Source organism: Aotus nancymaae, unplaced genomic scaffold, assembly GCF_030222135.1.
Source record: "Aotus nancymaae isolate 86718 unplaced genomic scaffold, 86718_ANA_hifiasm-v0.15.2.pri h1tg000073l, whole genome shotgun sequence".
In the NCBI taxonomy this organism is placed as follows: Eukaryota; Metazoa; Chordata; class Mammalia; order Primates; family Aotidae; genus Aotus; species Aotus nancymaae.
Genome location: NW_026988488.1, coordinates 3,408,088 through 3,417,049, shown reverse-complemented (window position 1 = coordinate 3,417,049; position 8,962 = coordinate 3,408,088). Strand labels below are relative to the sequence as shown.

General features: G+C 43.3%; 1 long non-coding RNA gene across 2 annotated transcripts; it reads right to left on the bottom strand.

The window, feature by feature from the left end:
* Positions 1 to 1,960: 1,960 nt before the first annotated feature.
* Positions 1,961 to 6,866, bottom strand: LOC105722997 (uncharacterized). Of its 2 annotated transcripts, none has more exons than XR_001108716.3 (2): positions 4,567 to 6,866; positions 1,961 to 2,911 (listed from the first exon to the last, which is right to left on the bottom strand). It is a non-coding gene; the product is annotated as an uncharacterized LOC105722997 (long non-coding RNA). The 2 variants fall into 2 exon arrangements; XR_001108717.3 differs by having other exon boundaries at positions 5,216 to 6,866.
* Positions 6,867 to 8,962: the final 2,096 nt, after the last annotated feature.

Here is an 8,962-nt window from a genome sequence, read left to right as displayed (position 1 = left end):
TCTCAGTTGTGTTGTTCTTCTCTCATGGTATGGTAGGACCTACTAAACGTAATTAAAGTGAGACTAGTTAAGATGGTTGGGGCCCCTGAGAGTATGGATGTCGCTTTTGCTTTTTTGGTCTTTCCCCTTCCCACACATGCCACTCCTACTTTACTCCACTGTTAAGCCCAGCTGGAACACAGTGAATATTTGATTACATAGTACTCCCCTGGCTTCCATTACCCCATTTATCATCCTGCCAGGTCCACCTGGACAATTCTTCCCACATCAACTGGAAGCCTGGAAAAGAAAAAGTCCTTCTGTCTCGGGGGACTACGAATGCAGAGATGAAGGGATTTCCTTCTTTCCAAAGTAAGGATGCACCACTCCCAAGGATTTCACCTCTCTGAATCTTAAAATCTTGGGGGTAGTTGCATTTTTCACAGGTTATCTTCTTTAAGCCATTTCTCACAATGTGAGGTGGGGTAAGAGCAAGAAAGCCTTTCTCTTCCAGCAGGAATAGGGTTAGGGGAGAGAGAGAGAAAGAGAGAGAGTGTTTGTGTGTGAGTTTGTATGTGCACATAAGTTCCTGCACCTTTAAATAAGGCTCCTCTGTGAGAACCTGTTCTGACCCAGGTCTACACAGCTTTCTTTTCCCCATGTAATTAATGTCAAATCAACTTCTGCACTCTTCAAAGAAGCTGCCATGTTGCTACTTCTGGTTCCCATGCAGCCCCACGGGCAGCTCATGTTTCACAAGGAGCTGCTCTCCTTTTGCGATGATTACAGATGTCAAAATAGTACACAAAAGTAACAAAAAGGAATCCGCCCCTTCACTAACATGCCAGATCCAGGGTAAAAACCTCAACATTTTCCTCATTCCAGATGCTGGCTTCACCTAGTTGGTGAAAGGAATAACTCTTTCTTCCCCATGGTGCTTACAAGCCTCTGAAATAGGGCCTCCACCCGGTGGAAACCTCACCTTCCTGCATGAAACAACTCTGTGTCCAGTCCCTACAGCCTTTGAAAATACCCATTATCTTTCCCTGCTACCCCTCGAAAAATGAGTTTCAGGTGTTGGGGAGAGAATCCTGATTGCATTTTCACTGGTAAAACGAGCCACAAATCCAGGCACACTTCTCCCTAAGAGCTAAGGACTCCCAGGAATATCTCAAAATCATTCATCTTAAAGAGCCTAGAGATTGCTGATTCTAATACTCCCATATTAGAGATGAGAAAATGAAGCTCAGAGAGGAACAACAACCAAGTTAGTGGTAGAACGGAGACCAAAAGTCAGTCCCGTGAACTCCTCAGTGCATATATTTATTGCAGCATCTGGATCTTCTTTGCTTCAAAACTGAGAATTTTTTTCAGATAGGACAAGCTAATAAAAAATTCCTATGTATAGAGATAGTTCAAAGCTGCAGGATAGGCTAAACAAAAATGAGGTGATAACATGGGACCTTTCTTAGGCGGGTGGCTGAGTGGAGAAAGTAGATTAGTGAAAAGAGGAAAAGATCTCCAGAATAGAGAGAAGGTGTAAAGTTTCTCTAGGACAGTTTCCCAAGTTTTGCTTCATGGGCCATTGACACATGGGAAAAAAATTGACACATGGGAAAATTTTCTTTCTTGTGGGAAAAAAATTCACGATCGTTTAAGTGTGGCAAATGCCTCATTCCACGGTTTCCTCTTTGAGATTCTCAATGTAACATTAGACTATTAAAAGCTCTGAAAAATCCTATAATAAAACACCTGTATAACTTTGTGTAACCAAGTAATATCAAAATTTATTTGCCCTCTGAATCTACTCTTTTGCCCTTTTCTTCCAGCCCTTGACACTGTTTCTCAGGAAGAAAAAACCCTTCATGTTGGCTACTACCTAATATGCTCTATAACATTTGGTGTACGCAGTTTGATTTCTTGTTCAAAATCCGAGGTAGAATTTGACCCCAAAGCCTAAAGCTAGTGGACTAGTGGAAAGTCAATCAATCAATAAAGATTTATTTTTTTCTGTAACCAAAGTACTGGGCTGTGGTAGGGGAGACAGCAATCAAAGATACATAGCCTTGTCTTCTAGAAGCTCACAATCTAGTTGGGAATTCAAGAATACCCCCGTAGAAAAGTTCATTGACAATTCAAGAGGTGCTGTTAGACAGTAAGAGAGAAAGAGGCACATACCAGGGCCCAGGCAAGAAGTGCTTTGTGAGTGAAGAAGGAAAAAGTGTAAGTTGACTTTTAAAAGTCTCTGGAAACACTGGACTTTGGCTAGGCCAGGAAATATGGGGAAGATTTGAATAGGCAGAAATAAATGGGGAAAGGCTTCCTAGACAAAAAGACATGTGGAAAAGGGAGGAGGTAGGCAAGGTCAAGGAGTGTTTAGAAGCCAAGACTGAGCATCAGGAAAGTGAATTTCTAAGCCCTGCTTTCTCACATAAGCTATGATGCTTGTGTGAGAATTCTGGTGTCCTAGATGGGAGACTCTGGGAGGAGAATGTGAAGGAAGAAAGTAATAACATATCAAAGAGCACTTCCATTCCTGGACCTTTTATACATTTTCAAGACTATTTTTCCCCCATCAGCACTCTCATGACGTGTGTAGACGAAGCCCAGGGCTGTATTGCCCACAGATGCCACACTTTTCCCCTGGTGACTTCAGATATAATGTGTCACTTCCTGAAAAGTCACGTAAAATAACTCATGGAACTTGGTGCTTGGTGAGCATCCTTGTATCCAGCTGGCAGTCCATCTGTTATATACCATCTGCCCTGGTCTGGAGCTGATAAGCATGTGTCACACTTGGGGTATTTGACAAACTGACACTCTACCACACGGAGTGTCCAACTCAGCTTGTCAAATACACGAAGCGTGGCACTGCAGGAGGTCAGGCCAGGAGCTTCTGTGGGAAAGTGAGATCTTCCTGGGAGATGTGACCCTGGAGGGAAAGAGAGGGATGTGGAGAAATAGGAACACTTTTACACTGTTGGTGGGAGTGTAAATTAGTTCAACCACTGTGGAAGACAGTGTGGCGATTCCTCAAGGACCTAGAAATAGAAATTTCATTTGACCCAGCAATCCCATTACTGGGCATATATCCAAAGGATTATAAATCGTTCTACTATAAGGACACATGCACACGAATGTTCATCGCAACACAGTTTACAATAGCAAAGACCTGGAACCAACCCAAATGCCCATCAATGATAGACTGGACAGGAAAAATGTGGCACATATACACCATGGAATATTATGCAGCCATTAAAAATGAGGAGTTTGCGTCCTTTGTAGGGACATGGATGAACCTGGAAACCATCATTCTCAGCAAACTGACACAAGAACACAAAACCAAACACCACATGTTCTCACTCATAGGAGGGTGTTGAACAAGGAGAACACATGGACACAGGGAGGGGAGCACTATACACGGGGGTCTGTTGCGGGGGAGTGGGGGGGGACAGCGGGGGGGGAGTTGGGGAGGGATAGCATGGGGAGAAATGCCAGATATGGGTGAGGGGGAAGGAGGCAGCAAATCACACTGCCATGAATGCACCTATGCAACAACTTTGCATGTTTTTCACATGTACCCCAAAACCTAAAATGCAATAAAAAATAAATAAATAAATAAATAAATAAATAAAAAGAAGTGATGAGGTCACACTCTTAGCCCCAGAGAACTTGCTGAAAGGACCAGCCGAAGCACCAGAATAGGGAAGTGAGCCGAATAGGCATAAGGTTCCTAACCAGAAGAGAGATCCTAAGGATAAGTAGGGAAGGCCTGATTGACACCCAGTGCTCAGCTGGAAGCGCCTCAGACCTGAGTCCTGTAGCTATGGCATTTCTAGGTGTCCCAAGCTTCAGTGGATTCCTCTATGAAGCAAAGAGGGGAAAGTTTGGTCATCATCCTGCCTCTCTGACTTGGGAAAAGTACCAGATCCCAGAGTCAGCATCCTTGCTCCCTCTTCTTCTCAGTTCCCCCAAGTTGTGTTTTCACAGTGTTGTGGTTATATACGTAGGCTTTGAGGTTAAACATGAGCTTAAATCCTAGCTCTTCCATTAGCTAGCCAGGCAACCTTGGATAAATCATTTCACCTCTCTGAGTGCAAGTTTGCTACACCCACAAAATGTATGTAAGCATAATACCTACCTCATAAGGTTATTGTGAGAATGACGGGAGAAAATGCACGTAAAGCCTTTGGTTCAGTATTCAATACATAACAAATGCTCAAAAAAATAATGATTGTAATACCAAAATGAAAGCAAGAGCTATTGGCAATTGATTTAGCAGAATCTGGACAAGTGTGACATTGATTTCTCGTGGTCTCAACCTTGCCTAACATGATCCTCTCGTCCCAAGAATGGCAGCTATTAAAGTACCCTTAAAGATCATCTAGTCTCACTCACTTAGGTTATAAATGAGAAAATGAAGACTCATGTTGGGGAGGAGACTTGTAAAGTTTATACAATAAGTTTTCTACAGTTCAGCAGTATGCCTTACACAGCTTTCCTCATTGGTTCTTTTGCCTCCCTTCTCTGTATATCCCTCTAGGAAAGGGGAGACACAGCAACAAAGAGGGCAAAAACAGACAGTACCTTTGCAATGCAGCATTTGGGATCACTGAACCCACAAGCCACCAGCACAATAAGGAAGATGCCAGAAGAAGGATCAGTCTGAAACTTCTGGGAGAATTCCCTTGGCAACACTCAGAACTTGTTGCTAAAAATGCCAGGTTTCCAGGGTCAAATTGCTGCCCTTACCAGCTGTGGCAGTCGATCTGTGAGCAGGTAGCTGGTCACATTAAATACTGTCATGAAAAGTGGCAAACATCTCAAGGTTACCAAAAATGGAAAACTGCCCCCATGAGGCCAGAAAGCCCTGTTTCAGCCAAGGCAAGACAGAGGGATTCAGCCTTGTCTTTCAGCAAGAAAACACTCAACGTTTTTTCTTGCTCAACTCTTTTAATTGAATGTAAGGGGGTAACATACCCCTTCAATTTAAGTTCTAGCAGTAACCTCAAAACTAAGGCTCTTTTGCTCCCTCGCTTCCTTCTCTACCTACTCAATCCAGCCTAAGTCACCCAGCAGCAAAAGCAGCAGTCATGGTCCCCAGATATGGTATGAAAAAATCAGACAAACTTGTGTTGTGATGCTGTCTTGGCCATCAACTAGACAATCATGGCTTGGGCAAGTCTTTCTCTGGGCTTCAGTTGTCTTCTCTGGAAATGAGGACAAGAAGACTTACCTGGAAAAGTTGTTGGAAAGTGTTGCTAAACTTTCCAGAGATTCCCACACCAGAGCTCAAAAGGACCTTGGCTCATCCCCTGGACCTGTGGTTGGAGGCCAGCCAAGCAAGCTGATTAACAGAGTCTGAGTTGGGGATGGCAGGAAAAAGAGAAATGTATTTTTACCTTTTTGGTATCATTACCCTTATTGACTACCAGCTCCAGTAAGAAGACCTAGATAAGCTGGAGGTGTTCACAGCCTTTTGAATGCCCTCTCTGACTTTATTTACCCCCAGAAAGCCTGGAAAGAAGGCATGAAAGGAGCTGAAAATTCTTAGTACTTCAAAATTTGGAGATCCTTGTAGACAATATTGCTCTAATATTGATGGAAGAAGTTAGTGGCTGAGCTGAAACTAGACTGGTTTCATTTCCACTCTTGCTGTTCTAGTCCATGCCTCTCCAATGGAGTGTATATAAGAAAATCAGGTTCAGTTGAGAAATGTTGGCCAGACCCATAGAAAGAAGAAATAAATGTCTATGTGGGATGATATTAAAGGAATTTGGAAACTCTTTTCTTTGTCTGTTATATTACTTGGAATAACATCATTTTTTCCCCATACAAAATGCAAAATCCTCTATTGAAGAGCTTCACAAAGCCACTATTATTGACACAAAGGATGGGTCAGTTTTTATGGAGGAAATTGGAGGGAACCGACCAGAAGTAGGAGGGGTAGGTGTCTGGGAATCTCTGAAAACTCAGAGTAAGCCAAGTATTTGAAAGAAGAATAGAAGAAAAGAAGTCCTCAGGACCATGCCTAAAAAATCCAGACTGCCTCTACTATGAGGAGGCCCAACTGAGTCAGTTACAGGACGGGTCCTGCTGCTTGATGTCTCTGTCCTCCGAGGACAGAGCAAAAAGAGGACTGGCCTGGGAGTCCAGACCCAGCTCTGCTACAGATTCTCTGTATGACCTTGGGCAAGTCCCTTTCTTCCTCTTTCTGGACCTCAGTTTCTTCTTCCACATGTACCTGGTCTCTAAGAGTCTTTCAATTTTGAACTTCTAGGAGTCAAAAATTGGACTACAGAAGAGGCTTTCATTTTTGAGTCATGCCTCTCATAGAGTGCTATATGGATTACCAACAGCTCTCCTCTTGTATGTGTTCAGCCCCACCCACAGTTACATATGCAAAGATTACTCTCATCTCCTTTCTTGACAGAGGGCTGACAATCATAAAAATAAGGAATCTAATAACTAAAAGTCTCTAGACAGCACTCATCTAATCATTCGTTTCTTATTTATTTATTTATTTATTTTACAAAAGGGGTGAAAAAGCTGAGTCCTAGATTGGAGAAAGGACTTTCCCAAAGATACACATTGGGTAAATGGTAAAACCAGGACTGCTACTCAGATTTTCTGACTCCTAGGTCCAAAGAACCTTCCATTTCCATGTGACTTTCTCCTAAACATCCTAATTGGATAGAAAATATCCTATCCCCTTTTCCCCACTACTAGAAGTCTCAGGATGGAAGGTCAATGGAAACCTTCTTCCTCCCACCTTTGACATTGATCCCTGAGGAGGGTCTGAGGAAAATGGAATGGGCAGATCCAAGCCACCCTTGGCTGCCATAGACACTGCCCTAGCTTGGGAATGCAAGAAAAGAGGGCAAATTGATACCATACCTGTCAGTGGAGTGGTGCCTTGGTCATGGAGGGGACACTGGTTCACCAGTGCTGAGCCAACCTGCAGGGGCCAGATGGAACTGGGCTTTATGCCGTGAGCAAGAAGGTTGTGTGTTTTGAAGGGCCCTTGGTGTCTTCAACAGGAAACAGAAATGAGGAAGATAAGACTGAGGTTAGCCAACGGAAATCTGGGTGCGAAATGACAAAACAATGCTGTTGTGAAAGGGTCTGCTACTGCAGCAATAGTAGCAGAACACTGCCCTGCCTCCACCAACTCCCAGCTGACTTTCAACAGACACTAACTTTCCAAGCTACAGAGAGAGAGAGCGGAAAGCACTTGGCTGCCCTAGGCTCTGCCTGTGGGTCAAAGAGGTTTTCCCAGAATAGTTGAGGGAAACCTGGAATGCCAGAACTGAGTCATTATCTAATGAAAAAACCCATTGTCAAAATTGAGAAACAGAGCCTCTGAGGGATAAAAGGAAATGTTCAGTATCACAAAGCAAATTAGTGGCAAAGCCGAAATTTGAACCCATCTCTATGGACTACAAATCACATGTTCTTTCACTCTGCCAGAATGACTCCTGGTCCTGGAATACCATTTTACTTCCAACTTCTCTCCTGCCATATAGAACCAGCTACATAATTTGCAAGGCCCAGTAAAAAAATGAAAATAATAGACCGCTTATTTGAAAATTAAGAACAGGCCAGGCGCAGTGGCTCACGCCTGTAATCCCAACATTTTGGGAGGCCGAGGCAGGCAGATCACGAGGTCAGGCTATTGAGACCATCCTGGCTAACACGGTGAAACCCAGTCTCTACTAAAAATACAAAAAATTAGCCAGGTGTTGTGGCATATGCCTGTAGTCCCAGATACTCAGGAGGCTGAGGCAGGAGAATCACTTGAACCTGGGAGAGCAAGGTTGCAGTGAGCCGAGATCATACCACTGCACTCCAACCTGGGTGACAGAGCGAGACTCTGTCTCAAAAAAAAAAAAAAAAACTAAGAATATCAAAATGACAACAGAACATTAAACTAAGTGTGGAGTCCTTCTAAGCATGGAGCCCTGTGAAGCTGTAGATGTCATATGCCTATGAAGCTGGCCCTGGGGCACAGCTATGACCACACGCCACATTCTGTCATCTTGGGGCTTGTAGAAGGAAATAAATAAGAAAATTCACATTTATTAGAGTACTTATGATGTTCTTTTACGTGTATTATCTAATTTATTTAACAACCCTCTGATATGGTATTATCATTATTCTTATTTATAGGTGAGGAAATTGAGGCACACAGAAATAAAGTGACTTGCCTAAGGAAACAAAACTAGAAAATAATAGAGAAGGCAGATTTTTCACTCAGGTCGAACTCCAAATGTTGAGATTTTCTTCTACTCTTCCACATTGGCTACAAGGAAGGGGTGAAGAAAGTAGTTGGCCTTGAGAAAGAAAGACAGTGCCAGACCCCTAAGTTAAACTGTGACCTTTAGGCTAATGAGGGACATGAAAGGTGTAAAAAGAGGGTGAGTGGTTTCCTAATGCCTCATGTTTAGAGTCCTTAGGAAGTCTCCATTAACAGCCAGGAAGATGATGAATTCCCACGATGCAGTGCCCTCCACCATGAATTCTGATGGCATGGAGGATGGGAGGGGCAATTCCTTCAATGCTTTCAGGGTATATTTTGGATAGATTTCAATGATTGCAGTGCCCAAGTCACAGTCCTTGTCCACAGTAGAGGAAGTATGGCCCTGAGTGGTACTCAAGCAATGGTAAATAACCTTTCCAAGCTACATACATTTTTATAAAATCAGGTTTAAAAGAAAGACCATATCCTGTGAGCCAAGAACCCTGCACCCTAGTCCCCACTCTAATCCCTCCCTGAGCGTTAGTTTCTCCTTTAACTAACAGAGGTTGGACTAAATGGTCGTGATGACTACTCCAACTCAAACATTCCCTGTTTCCTTACTCACTGTGGGCTTCCCCGTTGTTGCAGGACCTGAGGCTCCGTGGAATTCTAAGGTAGGGATTCACTTGCACTAACATTACCTGTAGAAAACTCCCTTCTACCAGAATAATTTATTGGCTTAGG